Source organism: Lissotriton vulgaris, chromosome 5 (genome assembly GCF_964263255.1).
Source record: "Lissotriton vulgaris chromosome 5, aLisVul1.2, whole genome shotgun sequence".
NCBI lineage: Eukaryota > Metazoa > Chordata > Amphibia > Caudata > Salamandridae > Lissotriton > Lissotriton vulgaris.
In genome coordinates this window covers 1,270,857,857-1,270,876,931 of record NC_141693.1, presented here as the reverse complement: position 1 = coordinate 1,270,876,931, position 19,075 = coordinate 1,270,857,857, and the positions used below count along the sequence as shown (strand labels likewise).

The following is a 19,075-nucleotide window of genomic DNA, read 5'->3' as shown; positions in this document are numbered from 1 at the left end:
CATGACAAGTTAAAAAATTTTCAATGAAATACATTTTTGTGCTGGTTATTTCCTTTATGGTGGAGGATTGAGGACCAAATTGGTAGCTGGAGTCTGGTCTCTTTGGGGCACCAGCTTTACAAGAGGTTGAGCATTTATTTGGTGTGGAAACATCAGGTCCAGTTTTACTAGGAGTTGATCTGTGAATGTTGTCCAGAGGTTGAGTAAAAATGTTATGGAGCAAACCAGTGATTTACTGGAAAGGTACAATTTCTTCAGATGTAAACAAAACCAAGAGGAAACTATGGAAGAGTATATTTTGGCATTGGTAAATTTGTCTTCAATTTGCAATTTTGGTTTGCCCCAGATATTGACACAAGAGACCAATTTGTCCAGAGTTGCTCATCTAAAAAAAGATACAAGAGCTGTTTCTTAGCTGCAGAGAACCATCTTGGAGTAAAGTAGTGGACATAGCAAAAGGCATTGAACGTGCTATTGTTTCAAACAAATGATTTGCTAGTGAAACACCTGATCTCACCTCAGTTAATTTGTTACAGGATACTGCGTCCATCAATGCAGTCTATTTTAACCTCTTGGCTGCTGGGCTGTTTCCCCCACTGTGCTCGAGGTGGTGGGGGGGCTCGCACAGCGCCCCCATGCTCATGACTAGGTCAGCTCGTCATGAGCAACAGTGCTCGTGTGCTCATGACCTCGTCATGACCACACCCGCTTGTGTAGAATGCTCGCACAGCAGGGGAATTAGCCCAGTGTGCGAGCGTTCCAACGGTCATGACGAGCCCAGCTCGTCATGAGCACACAAGGCTCTTGGCTCATGACGAGCTGACCTCGTCATGAGCATAGGAGGGGTTAAAGAAAGGTCTACCAAGCCTTTTCAGAGCAAGAATAACACTGCATGTCTCATGTGTAGATCCTGATCACACCTGAGCAATAGTCCTACAAGCCATGCAATTGGGAAAAGGTGTATTAAATGTTGCAAATTAGGACATTTTAAAAGTGTGTGTAGTGGAAAGAATGTGATTCAAGTGAGTAATGTTCATGAAGATGAGGATTGTGTGCATGATTGTATATCTGAGGTCAACAATATGATACTTTCTGTGGAAGTAGATTCTTATGCTACTAAAAAGGTTAAAGGCCCATTTAGTGAAGTCAGGATTGGCAATTTAACACTGATCATGATGGCAGATTCTGGTACACATGTTATCATTATTTTGGATGTCGTATATACACAGCATTGGTCAAATGAAACACCTCTACAACCCACTGATATTCTTCCCAAAGCATATGGGTACCAAGAAATTGACATGCTGGATTCCTTTCTGGAAGGTGATCTGTTTTGGTAGGCATGTAAGAACTAAGCTGTGAAACTCAAAAATATAGTAGTATGGCAAGATCTAGCAAAGATTGGCTTATAACTGGTTCCTGGGTCAGACAATCTGGTACAGCTGAATGCCATATGTAGCTCTTATTAATGATGAACATAATGATGGTTTAGACACAATTTTAGAATGTTATCCTGAGATTTTCAACACAAAAGTGGAAATAATAACAAGTTCAAACATTTAATTAAGCTCAAACTCTGCCATCCCAGTGAACACAAAGTTAGACATATCCTACTCAGTGTGAGAGATGACCATAAGAATTTGCTAAACAAATTAGTGGAAGAAGGGGTAATTGTCTCTACAGATTTTTCAAAGTGGATTAGCCCCATTTTAATATTCTGGAAAAAGGTGGAAGATATTTGCCTGTGGGATGAAATATAGTCTTTGACTGCCATTTACTCCCCAAAATAAAAGACCTCCTAGCCAATATCGAAGCTGCAGAAAGTGTCAGTCTTTTAGACTTAAGTTCGGCCTATCACCAAATTCCTTTGGCCCCAGATGATTCCACCACCTTTGTGACACAGTTTTAGCAGTGGCGTAGCTAGTCATACTCCCGGGACGGTCCATGACTTTCCCACCCGGAAGCAGGTAAGAGCGGGGGCGAGTATGGACGTTCGGCAAATTACTTGCTCTCGGGGGATGTAGGGGGGATTTGCCAGTCAATAAGTGACTTGTTATGAGGGGGGGTCGGATGACAAATTTTGTTCTGGGGGGGAGTTGGACTTGGTCATCTCCATGGCCCCAAAAAAGATTGCCACTCAGGGCGGAATGCAACCCCCCTTCCCACCCTCCCCAGTTACACAACTGCGTTTGGGGCACATACATTTCTGAGATTACCGGTTGGTTTGGCAAGCGTATTCCAGAAACTTATGAACACAAGGCTGGCAGTAATTAGAGGTGTTAAAGTCTACCAGGATGATATTTGGATATTTTCTAAATCAGTGATTGGACACAAAACAATCTTAAAGAAGGTTTTGGATATTTTTAAAGAGGTTAGAAACATGCTGAAACGCGATACATGTCAACTCCTATCTAGTAATCTTGATTACTTGCGTCAATGTCGCACCTTGGGGCATTAACCCCTTCCATGCTCATGACGAGCTGAGCTCGTCATGAGGCACGGTTGAGCTGTGCTGATGACGAGCTGAGCTCGTCATGCAAAATGATAATCAAAAAAAGTCAGCATGGGAGGGGAAAACACCTAGCAGCCAAGGTGTTAAACACAATTATTTTCTTATAGAATCCATTTCTGAGGTCACACCACCTAAAGACAAGGATGCCTTAAGATCATTTCTAGATATGAGTGAGTATTGCTTCAAATGTATCTCTGGTTATGCCTAAGTAGTTCAACCACTATCGAATCTTTTAAAAAATTGAATGGCATTTCAATGAGATACCATCACCAATAAAGCTTTCACAAAAAAAAGTCAAGCAGTTGACTGTTAATTCCCCTGCTCTTTCACATTTTTCATCTGTTCAGAAGTGTCCTGTCACGTTGAATGCTAGCCAATACGGCTTGGATGTGGATTTATCCAAATAGATATCTCGTAAAGAAAATCTCATTGCTTTTGCATCAGTAAGTAACACGCTGGAGTTGACTACAGCATGTGAGGAGACCCGAAAGAGAATACAAACATATACGCTCTCCCTTTGGGGTATTTTTATAGACCGAATGGGGACGAAATACGTAGGAACAATTTTTTCCCTCTTCTACCTTGGAAGCGGTTGATTGACTGTATCCAGTAACAGCCCAAGGAGAAGGAATAGAAATAGAGACAAAAGAGACAAATGTCCCATTAGTCACTGTACCATGGATATATGTCTCGGTGCCGGAAAAGGAAGATATGGTAGAAGGGGTCCCGGCGAAACAAAAACTTTCCCTGATCTCGGGTGGAGAAGCAGTGCTTTCAGGAGCAAATATATGCACAAGTGATACTATGTTAGATGGTCCTCTTTTAGCTAGAAGTGACTGCAATTCCCCGAGTTTAAAATTAATTTCATGCAATATATGAGGAAAATTGTTAGCGACCCAGAGTGGTGTAGCTACATTGAAACAAGTGACATCTGTCTCCTGCAGGAAACTTGGGCGCTAAATCCCCCGCATAGAGTGGGATGTAGAACATACAACGTTGATGCAGTTCCCTCTGCTAGAGGCAGGCCCTCGGGGGGGGAGTTAATATGGGTAGAAGTTACGCTTGAGATCCGAATAACAATATTAAACATTGACTCAATGGATATTCTTGGATTAAGATTAATCACGAAAGAAGGTAGGGTGTTACATTTATTTAATGTTTATAACAGACCATGCCGTTTATCCAAAGAGTCAGTGATACTGGAAAGTCGGACTCCTTCTTAAACTGTATGGAGGAGAAACCAAGCATAATATTAGGTGGTGATTTGAACTGCAATTACGAGCCAATTATAGGTCTTGGTGATATTTTTGATGAGAAGGATAGGGCTAACAATATTTCTTTATTACATATTATTGATTCGGCCCAATGTACTGTATTGGCAGTCCAAATGATGAGGCTGACAGCTGCATATGGATTAAGAGCGTGTAATGGCCGACTTCCATCAGACACATTAAAGGCCCCGACCTTTATAAGGAATAATTCCCAAAGTAAAATTGATTATGTCATGGTTTCCCTTGATATTTGGCCTTATGTAATTGATCTAGAGATCATGCCCAGGATTAAGAGTGACCATCGTCCACTCCAATTGCTATTTTCCCCCAGTCTGTTGCTCAGTGTAACCCCAAAAAATGAAGTACCCAATTTAGTAAATATAACCAATGATGTTATACTAGTTAGTAATAATCGTCGTTCACTAAAATGGGCCCATATATTGGAGCATGGAGAAGTGTTAGCAGAAATCTATAGATTACTAGCTGACACGTTTGCCAGATATTTAAGTATACCACCAGAGGGTAGTACTTTTGTCGACCTACATATTGGGCTTTTTAAATCATTAATATCATTGGTAACTAAAATGCCAAAAAAAAACAATCAAAATAAAAATAATATATGAAGTAGGAAACCCTGGTACAGCAAGAATTGCTGTAATGGCAAGGCTAGACTCCTAGAAGCAATAAAAAGTAATTCTCCTGAGGAGATCAAGGAGGCCAGAAAAGAATACAAGAAGATGCAAGAGAAGGCGAGAACAAATTGGGATGAGAAAAGTTGGTACGATTTACTTACGGCAGCCATGATTAAGATCCAAGTGGCGTTTTGGAGATTGGTGGCGAATGGGAGTCACACAGGAAGAGTGGTTAAGGACGTGTTTCTTGATGAAATGACTTGGGTCGAACATTTCTCACAGTTATACAGGGCTCCTGAACACATTGGGGTATTGGAAAAGGATACATTATGGTCCAGCCCCAGTGTAACTAAATTAGAGTTTGAAATGGAGGAAACAGTGCTAGCAAATAATGCAGTTAAAAATGGAAAGGCACCAGGATTGGATATAATCCCGGGCGATTTGTACAGGCATGAAATAACCGTCTGGGCGCCTTATATCACTTCCTTGTGCAATGCTTTATCAGCAGGTGCAGATTTTCCCGATAGCTGGAGGGGTGCGGAAATCGTTCTTATTTTTAAAAAAGGGCAATAGGAATGAGACAGCTTACTATCGCCCCATTATTTCAATGGACATTTTACAAAAAATGTATGCAAGGCATATTTGAACACGTGTGAATATATGGATGGAGGAAAGTTCTGTACTTACCAAGTTCCAATCTGGCTTTAGGCCCAGAATAAGTACTATTGATCAAGTTTTCAGATTTTGTTGTTTATGTTGGAAATATGTTCACATAAGGAAAGGGCATCTTTATGTTGCAATTGTAGACCTCAGGGCTGGCTTTGACCTTGTCTTATGTGATCTTTTATGGGAGTCTTTATATTTTCAAGGGCTTCCAGTCTGTCTTCTCCAACCGATCATAAGGTTGCATGAAAATAATTATGCTAGAGTAAGATAGGGGCCGAATGGCGAACTAACAAAAGCCATTCCAATTGAGCGAGGAGTCCGCCAAGGAAATGTGCTGGCTCCCACATTATTTTCAATGTTTGTCAATGACATCCCATCTCACTTAGAGGGCTGCAATAATGATTCACCAAAATTGAATGGAGAAAGGGTACCAGCCCTTTTATTCGCAGACAATACTATATTGATTTCTCAAACTCCCAGAGGTCTGCAATCCCTTTCAAACTCATTTCAAACATATTGCAACAGGAAAGGCCTAGAGATTAACACTAATAAGACTAAATATATGGCCATAAACCCCCACAAAACTTTTAGGGGGAATCTGTTTCTAAATGACCAAAAACTAGAATCTGTACAGAATGTTACTTACTTGGGGAGTTTCATTAGACTCAAAACTTTCGTGGAAAACCCAAGTAGAAAAAAGTAAAATGATACTTACACAGAATACTCTGCCTGTTGTGAAAAAACACGGGGCGACCCTTAGAAAGGCAGTTTCCCCGGCACTTGAAGTTTTTAAGTTCAAGGCCCAGTCACCAGCATTATATGGGGCAGGAATATGGGGGCCAATGTGTAGGAATGTTTTCATGAATAGTGAAAACAAATTTTATAGGATTCTCTTGAAGTTGCCAAAAAGTACACCATTAATACCCTTAATGCTAGATTTAAACATGAAGCGCACAGATCACTATGCCATCTTGAGACCATTATCACTATGGGTGAGACTCTGGTGTACACCAGAGCTAGTAGATTACAGAAATGGACTCCAAGAAACAATGAGACTAGATTAGAATAATTCAAATATCTGGTTAAAACACGTGCGCACATATTTAAATAGAATTGGGTTGCCACAGTTTTGGGAAGATCCTTTCAGCCTGAAGCAAAACTCGAAAAAACTGCTGAAAACGACCTTTTGGGTATATATGGTTCATAGCTTGTCAAATGACCAAGTAGGTGGAACCTAGATTTGTAATTTTCCGGTTTTTAAGGATATTCCTTGTTTTGAACAATTTTTAGACGAGGTTCAACCACCCCTGGCCAAAACCTTATATATGAAATTCAGGTATGGAATGTTGAAAACTAACAGGACCATAGCCAGGTGGACAAGCACTTGTAAAACAAAGACTAGTGAGCTATGTACTTTGTGCCAAAGTAATACAAAAGAAGATGAGTCGCACACCCTCTTTTTTTGCCCAGCTTATGAGGCGGCTAGAAAAAGATGGATCAAGCCTCTCTGCCTTACCCTAGGAGTGTGCTCATACAAGGAAGCGAACAGGATTATTAAGACTGAAACTAGGCAGTTGATTGTTTTTGGTGTTAGTAGATTTTTATTTGCAATAAGCTTTGTACGCAATAAGTTGGGCATCACAGATCCATTTATAGCTTCAGGCCCAACTACAAAAAAGAGTTGACTTAATGCTGCTGCTATTTTGTGCTCATTAACCTGCCTATATATATTCACAAATGTTAAAGCTATTAGCAATTTTGAAACTGGTGAGAATAACTTAAGCAATGTTTCTATGCACATTTTATAAAATTGATGCCTGTTTTACTAATTTATAAAGATTTTATTGTACTGATTTCCTAACTGTATCCATGCTATCTCTAAAATCATTTATTCTTCTATGCAGACTCTGTACTATGTAATGATTGTTTTTATGCATCTTTTATGGCTCTATTGTGCCGAAATAAAGATTATAAATGAAATAAAATGACTACAGCATGATAGAAAGGGAAGCCCTTCCTATTCCTGGGTTGTAGAAAAATGTAAGACCTTCCTATGGGGGATCAATTTTGAGAGCTTTACCAATCATAAACCTCTTTTACATCTACTCAATAGTAATGGAACTGGCAAGGCCTCACCAAGGCTAGTCAGACCTTTATCCAGATTGCAGGAATTTAACATTACCATTAAGTGCATTTCAAGAGGACGGAATATCAGAGCGGATTGCCTATCAAGGTTGCCTATTTAAACACAATCTCAGAATGAAGCATTTGATGATGTAGAGTGTGTGGTAACCATTGCCCAAGATATGATAGAATCATTTGGTGTAGTGCAATATAGAGAATGGTTAGCTGCCATGGAGAAAGATGAGGTGTTGCTGGCAGCCATGGATTTAGTAAGAAAGGGTTGGCCTAAGGATAGATATTTACCCATGCCTCTCTCAATAATATGACCTGGTGGCCAATGAGCTGTCCATTGTTGAAGGCATTGTGATGCGTGCTGATGTTTTCATACCCCAGTATCTCTTCGCAACAAGCTTATCAAAGCTTCTCCTGAAGTTCATTTAGGAGTGGCTGGAACTGATAAAAAATTAAAATAACATTTTTGTGGCCTTTAATAGACAGTCAGGTATCTAAATGGATGAACAACTGCAGCACTTGTCTTTCCTCCGACAAACATAGGAAGACAAGTCAGACTACTTTGCATGTTGGACAAATACCAGTTGGTGCTTGGTGTAAGGTGACTTTAGATTTCGTAGGATCTTTTGAATTATCACCAGTTGACAGAAAATAACACATTGTACTAGGTGATTACTATTCTAAATATGTTAATTTTAAGTTTACTTCGGCACCCTCTACAACGGTGGTCAGAAAAATGTTAAGTAACATTTTTAATTTGAGGGCAAAACCAAACAATGGCACACAGTTCATGTCTGCACAAATGAAAGATTTGATTTTGTCTCATCACAGAAAACATCTAAGAATACCACTTTTTTATGACATTTTCCAATGCTCTTGTAGAAAGGATAAACAAGTTCTTGAAAGAAGGGATTCAGACGGCCTTGTCTACAAAAACTCCAGTAGAAGTGTTTTTGAAACTAAAACTATTCTTACCTTATCCCACCTTATAGAACCACAGGAATTTCTCTATTTACCCTGTTATGAAAAAAAGACCCAGGGTCCAATATATTTCCTGGTTGGCTTAAGGTATTATATTCTAGGACTGATTGTTGTGCCTGTGAAGATAAAACGAGATTGGTAGCCACTACATTACATCAACAGTCTCTAAAGAAGAGGTATTTTGATAACACACATGATTTTAGTTATCAGGGGGCATATTAGCAACAAAAAGCGATAATTATCGCAAAATGCGCTTAGCGCATTTTTTTTTATCGCCGCCTATCGCCGGATATTATCGCAGAGATAACGTCCTATTAGCAATGTTTATCTCTAAATATCCGGAAATAGCGGCTCAATGCATAAATATCGCTGGAAATCCAGCGATATTCAGTCATTATCGCTAATGGGGACCTAACCTGAATATCCACTTCCCATTGAATATACAGGTTAAGTCATGGTCTGAGCAGGCGTTAGGTTCTGTTGATATTCGCACTTAGCGCAAATTTTTTAAGCGCTTCGCCTGCCTTGCTAATAGGCGATAGCTGTGTTAGCGACTGCTTTCAGTCGCTAACAGGTTGGGTATGCCCACTTTAAATGTCATTAGCGACAAATATCGCTGACATACACAGCAGGCCCCAAACCTGTAGCTATTGCCTATAAGCTGTCACTAACTGCTGTTAGCGACAGCTTGCTAATAGGTCGATAAAAATATCGCCGCTTTAGCGGAAAAAAGTCCTGCTAAAGCGGCGATATCACCTTGCCCCCAGGACTTTATTATTGAAGACTAGGTAATGATCCAAAGCCCAGTTAAAGTAAAAAAAAGGAACTTCTTCCCAAAGAATTATGCAATACAAAAATGTACAAGATAATGAATTACTTGATAACTCACATTACTTTATAGCAAACTCAACCAGTGATGTATCAAGGCCTCCTCTTGTTGAGAGGAGTGCTAGATCAGGTATGCTTAGGAAAGAGACCTCGTTTTCTTGTACCTCTAACTCCCACACAGCTTTGAAAACGATACATTCTAATCAGTCACAAGGGATTCTTGTGGAATGCGTACCAGGTCTTGAGCATGCAATGCAAAATGAGATAAACTGTAAAACCAGAAGTTCTCTCAAAGTTTTATTGCCTGTTAAATATAAAGACTTTGTTCTACACTAGGTATGTTGATGTGTACCTAGTTTTTGTTCTTTATTAAGCGGGAGTAAATGTAATTATGGCTACGTCAGTATATTAGTCCTACGTTCATTTCCTGTCGTAATTGTCAACTTACAAGCAGGCAATAGAATTGTTATTACTTAACATGTATTGAATTGTTTATGCTTAATCTCTTGGCCCACGGTCATCCATTCACCCTGTGATTCCAAAGGCTTCTGTCAGGCAGCTGGTGCTGGAAGTCACGGGATGAGGATGTTTGTGCATCTTACTAAATAAACCAGATTCGAAAAACACATTTTGGTGCCCACCTGCTTCTTCACAGGCCCACAACCAATACTAAGGGATAAACTAAATTTGAAACGTTCCTCCAGCTTCGCAGGAGCAATCACTGCCATCTGACAACATCGCCACATTGTGATCCACCATGGCCCCGCTTCCTATTTGCTACCTGCTTAAAGTAGGTGGTAAATGGAATTGTAAAAGTGCCTTTAATTGGCCAGAAATAGGGATATGTCTGAGGATATTGAACCAGTTATACTGGGACCACATGTTGTTCCACCTTTCAGGCCGAACAAGTCATTATGCCCAGAGTTTGTAGAAAGATACTGGGCAGAATGGGTATTCCGGCCCCAATATCTCCTTGTGCAAAAATCATGTGTTATACAAAATTTTAGATTAGTTAATTTCTATTTAAACAAAAATGAATACCTCCAGGCTGGACAGGATCATTCTCTATTCTCCAAAGACCAACATTTGCAGCAGCGCCTGATCCTCTGTCGTTCCAGATAGGAAAAAGGAAACCAGTTTGAACCAGATCTGACCGGATACACCTATGAAACATTGAAAGTTGGAGTTACAATTCTGCATGTTTTTTCTAAATTAATTTTTCACATTCATAGGACCCAAAAAATTATTTCAATGAATAAATATATCCGGAGAAAAGAGAGATTAAATAATAATCTAAATTCACATACTATAGTGGACAAACAGGGTAATTCAACCCAGTAGAGGAATGTTTTACCGACAGAACTATGCATCCCAACCAGCAACCATTGCACAAATCAGGTGCAGCATCAAAGCATTCATTTCTGCAAGCTTATAATTCAATAAAACAATATAAGCACACCTCACCAGACCATTGCCTTCTTCATTGATAGCTGAGTTCGTTTTGAATGAGGCGGGCTGACAGATCTCAATTTTACTGCAATGTTAACCTTACACTTGCAGAGCCAGAGAAGGAGATTTGGGGGCTATAGGTACCTATTGTATATGGCAGTGATGGCAGTTAGACATGCTCCTTTCAGTAGCTGCCTCCTCTTTGCATGGTCCTACCCAACACTCATGCCCATATTGAATCAGAATCTCTTGGATATCAAGCAGGAAATATCTGCTGTCTTGGAAGTTCAAAGGTGCAAAAATCCAAAGCCCGCAAAGGAGTAAACATAGAAAGACAAAGCCAACCTCATCACAAAAAAATGAAAAGCTAAAAACGCCATGAACTACACTCCCTTACTCTTGGCAAAGCCAAGTATTTAGCATCCTTCGCCCTAGAGGTGGGTCCCAAAATAACGAAGTTCTGGCTAGATGTCAAGTGAAAGTGCAGTTACTTCCTGGCAAACTTGAGGCACTCTTTATTCATAAATCTGTGATTTCATACATAGGATCCAATTTAATTATTGGCATTTGGCCAGTTTTTCCACCAAGGCAATAGAGTAAATTACTCCATCACCTTGACGGAGTTGCCATCCACCAAATTTACAAATGTCAGCTGGCCCAGCGGACATTTGTAGCATTGGCGGAAACCACTGTCATGGCAGTTCCTATAATGCATTGTTAATTTGAGGGACTGCTCCTTCAACATTACACATCCGTATGGCAAACTAACAATGTTTTTCTTTTTCTTAAACAAAAGGGGATTTTCTCTTTGAAAATTAAAAACAATGCCCACCTCGGCATGGGAGTTTTCTCCCAAGGTGAAGGGGGCATTGAGCATTTTGTAATGCCCTTTCCCAGCTTTTTGTGCAATCATACAGCCAAATCTCTGATGGCCCTTATTCCGTCGGGCCATCAGAGGAGTTTGACCATGCCAAAGGCAGAGGTATTCTGCGTGGTCAACAAACCTATGTTCTTACCAATTCTAAATTGGGCAGGAAGACATTAATGGTTAGGGAGGGTGAACTTTGTTGCTGTTATTACAGAGTTTACTCTCCGCCAACATTTAAATCAGGTCCTAAATCTAAGAAACATTGAAAAAGTTGGTCTCCGTTTAAACTTTGAAGATTACAGAATAATATTTAAAAGTATGCAACACTACATTGTTTCAGCTGGTGAACAACCATCCTCCTTCTGAATACTTGTATTCTGAATACTTAGTTATTTGAAACTCAGATATGTGATGCCAAGGAGAATTGACAGTATAGTTTGTTGAAGTCTCCGAAATAAAACCTGTGCGTTTCCAAAATATTCTAGTTTGAACTGCATATTTTACACTGCAAGTGAGTGCAATCTGTATTCCATATTTAGTTTTAGGAATACAACATGAGAGTTAATGGTGATTAATTATGATAAAAATCCAGAAAGAGATCCATCAGCTTAACTTCAATAGAGTTGTATCAAAGGGTGCATTTTTTCATTTTGATTTTAAGTGGTTCATATGTCTCACCTAGCATTTCTGATTAAATTAGCATTAGTATATCAAGATATATTCTTTCTATATATTTGTATTAATCTTTCAGCATGAAGATCATCAGTTCAACCAAGATGATTTTCACTGAAATGTAAAGTTTAGGCAATACACAGATACTGTAGTATCTGCGTGCACTTGTAAAATACCGATATAAATCCCATTTGTTCTCTTAAGATGTAGAAGACTGGTGCCATAAGGGTGGTGCAAGCCTGACGAACAGGACACTTGAACGCGAGTTTATGCTTGGTGGCGATTCAAGAATCCATGATCTGACACAAACCCAGATGCTGAAGTATTTTACTTCAGGTACAGTTGTTTATTTATGTCTTTTCCTTTTTTTCCTCAACCACATACTAAATTAGAGAAACAACACATCATTGAGTAAGGTTAGGATAGACAGAGGGTAGGACCAATCCTGATGAAAGCTTCGGGCGTAGATAAGGCAAGGAGCAACAGGGCAGAAACACATCTTCTATGGACAAAAGGAGATCTATTTACCAAATTGCCATGCATCTAGTGAAGCAGGCAAAAAAGCTGCGCTACGTTGCGTGAGAAGGAGAGGGCAGGAGAGAGCCATATTTACAGAAATATAGCACGCTCCTCCCCTCTACTGAGTGACAATGCTAAAATCAGCTGCCATGCGTCACACACACCTTTGCACCATAGTGCAAGGGTGTCTGTGTGAGTCTAGCATAGGTTTTGACTGGAAGGATTGCCTTCCAATTCCAACTACTATGCTCAGACTAACTTTAAACTGTTTCCCACTTTATATTGGTGCTGTACAGTGCAGCACATGTACAGTCGGAAAAAGAAGGAGAAATAAAGTATTTCTCTTTCTTAGACCCTACAAGAAATTTGTGCTATTTTCTGACGCTAAACCCTGTCTGCTTTTTTGTGAATGCCCATGCACCACCCATGGTACCCCCCCTTGGCTCTATGTAATGTAATGAAGCACCATGCACTGCTTTGTGTTACTTTCAAATGATTTTCCAGCACTGAACAAGTTTAGCCCTGGAAGGTAACTAGCTAAAAATGATTTTGCATAGACACAGCATAAAATCTTGGTAATAGACCCCTAGGTTTGTATTGTACAGGCACTTCAGTACACTATTTTCATTTATGCTTTAGGGAGGCTAATGAATAAAGGGCTCCCTCACACATTTTTAATCTGCATAGACCTCAATCAGCACACTACTAGCAATAGCGTTTAATCCCTAGAACCCCCTTGAAGAACTCTATGAGAGACCTCTCCTTGGTGACCTCTTTGAAACTACAGTGAGGCAGGGCCTTAGGGTAAAACATGCAACTTTGATGGGTGAAGGCCACCTTCCTTGTTGAGGAAAGACTTCCAGCATAGAGCATTTGGTAGGGGGAACGACTCCCTTTACTTCTTATCCTCTCTTATTATATAAGTGATTCAGGTACATCTTGTATGTGTGTCATGGTATCTATGTGACGGATGTGGGTTTTTGGGAGGATATACCAGTGATACCTACAAATATCTTGTGGTGTCTGGCCATAGCTCATGCTCCAGGTTCTATGCCTGTGGCTCATGTTCTGGGTTCCATGTTTTATGGTGTTGACGGTTGAAGCTGACGAGGAAAACATTGGTTGTTGGAGGCAGAATTCCATTCCTTTGAAGAAAACCCACTTTCTATCACAAGTTCAAGGAAGACTTGATCCCTTATTCTTGGATTAACACACCACAAATTGGCGATGAAGGCAGAACTCTTTAGTACTTTTGGACTTCAACTCGAGCAGTTTTTATTTTGCATACTAATTGTTGTACACTTTGGGCTATATGGCTAACTTCTAGAAGAAAGGTATGCTGTGCCTTCCATCACAATCTTCTCTATTGTGGAGTGATTCATTTTTCCTTGTATTTCCTATTACTTTGGAATATACTCTATGGGTTGAGTGAATATTTTCTGCTTGCCTGGGATTTACTCTCATCACAAAGAGGAGTAATTATATGTTGAGTCTGATGTTCTTCTTCCTTCCCATGGATTATTTTTGGGGGAGATTTAAAGAAAAAAAAATAACAAAAAGGAAAAAGTTTACAGTTGCGCACTGGTGATCGTGAGGGCGATCTTGTGCATCCAAACGTATCTGCTTCATGAGTTCCACTCATGCATTGGTGCTCGCCTACCTTGCCACAAGCGTCTTCCTATGACTACAACTACACGCACTGCCTCTGATGTACCCAAGTTCAGATGCTCTGCTCCCAGCGCCTTCTAATGATAACAAGCACACACTAATTCTTGTCTGCATTCTGGTTAACATGTGGAACGCTGGAGTTTCTGGCTCTCCACCTGTGTTTTGTCAGGAGCGGCTCCTCCATTAGACTGGAGGAGTGTAGCCCTACACCAAAAACTCAAGAGTGGAGAAATAAAATGATAAACATTTTAATTCCTTACCAATTTATTTTTCACCAATCCGAGTCTTAACTGAGTTTCAGGTTGTTGGAGGCCATTACTGCATTAGGGAGGATTACTGGGCTGTGCACTTAGTTTTAAAGTGTGCATGTCTCTCTGGCCAGCTGTCTTGCGACGGCCAACCAGACATGTGCATTTTAAACCTTTGTAATCCAGTTGTCATAGACAGCTGAGTTAGAGAAAGAACAGGCCTCCAATGCAACTGACAGCGCTGAGAGAGGCCGCTTCCTTCAAACCTGACGCTTCTTTCATGCTGGTCTGAACTGGGGTGGCAGAGTTGGCTAAAGAACGGTGATGGATTAAACCCAGATCTTTTGACTGGGTGTGAGTGATTGATTGATTCAGGTGCTCCATCCATCACCACCCCCTTTTGTACCGCTTTTGGCCGCCATAAGTGTGACAGGGTATGCTCAGACGTGAGCCCCTTGCTCACTTTGCCACTGGATTCAAGCAAGCCGGGCTGAAGACGGCTGGAATGCCAGAAACCGGTCCTCGGAAGCTTGGTTCCGGTCCAGGGAAGATATGGCTTGGCGGTTCGGGCTGGACTGATCCCATGAGGCACAGGGTCAGAATGATTTGCATATAGCCATGTCTGAACTGGGGTGGCAGAGTGGGCTACAGAACGGTGATGGATTAAACCCAGATCTTTTGACTGGGTGTGAGTGTTTGATTGATTCAGGTGCTCCGTCCATCACCACCCCCTTTTGTACCGCTTTTGGCCGCCATAAGTGTGGCAGGGTATGTTCAGACGTGAGTCCCTTGCTCACTTTGCCACTGGATTCAAGCAAGCCGGGCTGAAGACGGCTGGAATGCCTGAAACCGGTCCTCGGAAGCTTGTTTCCGGTCCAGGGAAGACATGGCTTGGCGGTTCCGGTTCAACTGTACCCATGAGGCACAGAGTCAGACTGATTTGCATATAGCCATGTCTGAACTGGGGTGGCAGAGTGGGCTACAGAACGGTGATGGATTAAACCTAGATCTTTTGACTGGGTGTGAGTGTTTGATTGATTCAGATGCTCCGTCCATCACCACCCCCTTTTGTACCGGTTACCAGCAAGGGAGCAGCACCAGGATTGGTGAGGGGAGTTGGTTGGAGATTGCGCTGGAGACTGGAGAAAGAGAAGAAGAACACGGGCAGGAGCGAGGCAGACGTCATACATGTCATGCAGCAACTCACAAGCAAGGTAAGTGAATATTTGTTTTTAGAGGAGGACACGCCCCCATTTCTCCTGGCTGGAGGAAGGTTGGCTGCTGCTGCGCGTTAATGTGAAAAACATTGGCATTGAAATCATTTCATTGCCATTTTATTTTTCAAGATTAGTACTGCTGCAGTGGGAGGGGCGCGATGCTCCCCACCCTCGTGAGGAAACCGCTGCTGGGAGAAATGCTTAAAGACTGAAGAATTAATAGCTAGTAATCAATCTGTTTGATGGTGAGGTGTGAGGTTCTACAGGTAAAATACCTGTTTTTTTCTAGAGTACTTATCTGCATCTTACAAGTTACAACAATCGCATCACAACATGACAACCAACAACATAAATTAGCAAAATAGTGCTAGGAAATGTTATCCTATTGCAACAAGAAGCCACATTTGTCTGAACAGACATGCTGAGTTCCTAGTCAAATTCCTTTGCCTTCCTGCCCAGGTAATTCATCCTAAAGCTTAGAGTGACAGTGCTTGGAAGTGGTGAGTCGTCACAAAAATACCTTCATTATATGCACCCACCCACCAAAGATGTTGCTCAACCATGTAGATGATGTAACCAGACTTGCTGATGTAATATTGTCCGTCACATTAGGACCGTTTTGATAGCTATTGATATAGCACTGCAAACTCCTACCACTCTTCCTAGTTGCCAGCATGCATTCCTTCTTCATAGGATAATCTCTCAGCAAGTAACAAGACTTCTCCTTTTCTTCGGAAAGTGTGGGAGGTGATGGTGAACTTGTGGTCGTCTTTTCCATGTTATCAGAGGACAGCCTGTATCTTTGCTAATGTTAGATTGCTACCTGCTGGTCTTTGTTCTTAATGACTATTTATCTTCATCAATTTTAGGGTTTTGTTTAATAATTTGTTTTCCAGATACAAACTAAAGTATTGTATCGGATACTGGCGTAGTCATCTGTTCTTTATCATTTGTTAGTATGAAGTGTAGTGTTACTCGCTTTATCATTATCAGTGTTGCTCAATTATGCAGAATATTTCTCCTCCCCCTTTCTTTTTGCTGACACCAGGTGAGCCATTATTGAAATGGCCTAAATCGAAAAAGCTTTTTAATAATGGCTTTAAAGTATGTGGATAGAAGTTGTGGGCAGAAACTTTTTACTTCATTGTCTAGGATCAGAAGGACAAGACTTTTTTGAGCATCTCCCAGATTTATAGGATGAGAAAGACGGAGATGCAGTTGTCTATCTTGAATGATTATGACATATTTATATAAAGAAACTTGATAAACATTTTTTACCTAAAGATTCACTTGAGAGGTATACTTTGGTGTGCGATCCCAACGATCTGATGGATCAGTAGAAGAGGACGTTACTGCTCTAGGACAATTAGCATCCACTTGCAATTCTGGAATTAATACTGAAAAACGCATTAGGTGCCAGTTTATATTACGTGTACTAATGGCAAGGAGAGGGAAGAGCTGTGGCAGTAAGGGGATCCAAAGCTTAGTGAAGTATTAGTTATTGCATTGCATGTTTTTTCACAGACTAACATATAGTAACGCCTCAACCAAGCCTCTTTTCCTGCCAGCACCTTAAATTAAAATAAAAAAATTAATTCTAACATAACACTACAACTATATAAAATCAGTGTCTTACTACCTTACTATCTTTTTCTTTCGTTCACCACACCTTTATTTCTGTCGTGTGCTATGCACCTCCACCTCCCTACCTTAGCTTTTAAAACCATGCAGCCTTTACCACTCCAAATAATAGCTGATTCACTACCACTCTTTGAATGGTTCACACCTTGCACCCACTGGTGGTTTTCCTTTAGGTCCCTTAATTCCAGTTTGACTTACACCACTATATTGCATTTTTTCACAACCTTGAGAAAGCCCTGGTCCGAATGACCAATTCAGGGCGAAACACGTCGGCTGTTCATTCCAACTACAATATTACAATACTCAGGAACAACCAGGATGTAATTAATACAATTCTTACTAAACACAACTCAAGCCAACTGTTTTCTTCAGTACCTCAGAACCTCTAAGGGAGTGTTTCAAATATATGGATTCAACATAGGATCCCCCTATCTTCTGACCCGTGATTCAGTGCAATAATAAAATAGATGTAAACCCTCTGAATCAACTATTCGGCTGAGAACTTCGCCCTCACGGAACTTTGAAGATGATAATGGCATCTGGAAATATGTGACCTACTATCGTAATCCATACCTGATCTCTGTATCCCTACCGTGTGTTTCTCCTCCCCTGGTTGTACCCGCCTGTTTTGACGAAGGTGCTCTACACCAAAACGCGCGTTGGCGTTACTTCTAGGAAAGGCAGCACTTTAGTACCTGTGGACTACAGCCCTTCCATCTTACCTGCCTCCCTACTCTGCACCCACGTCCTTGCACCCCAACTTTATCTTTATGGTGCAGGCTATGTCGTGTATATCCATGGGAGAAGTGTATGAATGAATGTGAATATGATTGATTGACCCCCTGGATATATGAGTGTTTGTGAAAGACCCTTTTTGTTGCCCGGGAGTGTATGGAACACGAGTATTTGTTAAACCCTCTGAAATTTATTGTCCTTTTCCCATCAATTTTATCAACAGAATCAGATGTACATATTTATTGAATGTTTTGTATTGATGAAATGTCAGATCTAATAAAAACACAAAAATGTTTATAAAAAAATATATGGACTGACCCTATGCTTTCTGATGATTATGGCTCTGACACAAAGTTAATGCCACCCCTTTTATAATGGCTGTGTATCCCTCAGGGGACCTCCTTGAAGTATCAGGGCAGGGTCTCCGTTTTTCTATTTTTACTATATTATTCCCCCTTATTCCTGCCTATATTGATAATTCCCTCGGGGAACCCCCTTCTATTTAATATGGACTCGAGGGTTATACCTAAGGATTTTGCTGAGTCTACAATGATAGGTTAGACGTTGAATGCAGTGAGGTGTTTAAGCCAATCCTGAGCTATGGGAATTTTGGAGGGGGTGCTATAAGGAGTAATTCAGTTTTGAGAGCATTAAGTTTGAGATGGTTCTCAGCCAGCCATGTCTGTGTGTCCTTAAGTGTTGAGTTGAGATGTTTGATGTCTTCAGGGGATTGTAGTTTGAGGTAGAGTTGGATATCGTCTGCATACATGTGGAATTGCACATTAGAGGCATGAAGCAGTGCGGTGAGTGGCTCCATGACTAGATTGAACATGGTTGGGGATAAGGAGTATCCTTGCGGGACACCTAGTGTTACTGGAACGGTGTGGACATTGTGTTGTTAATTTTGAATTTCTGAGTCCGGTTATGAAGGAAGGAGTTGAACCATTTGAGGACTGTCCCCGAAAGACCCATTCTGATATTCAACAGTTCGAGTAAGTTCTCGTGTTTGACAGCGTTGAATGCTGATGAAAG

At 40.8% G+C, this 19,075-nt stretch overlaps 1 pseudogene across 1 annotated transcript in view; it reads right to left on the bottom strand.

Moving 5' to 3' along the window:
- Window positions 1–19,075, bottom strand: part of LOC147712442 (uncharacterized) — a 107,286-nt pseudogene that overhangs the window by 62,522 nt on the left and 25,689 nt on the right. Inside the window, exon 2 of the transcript XR_015295592.1 lies at window positions 10,068–10,189. The product of XR_015295592.1 is annotated as an uncharacterized LOC147712442 (transcript). The remainder of the gene's footprint in view (window positions 1–10,067; window positions 10,190–19,075) is intronic.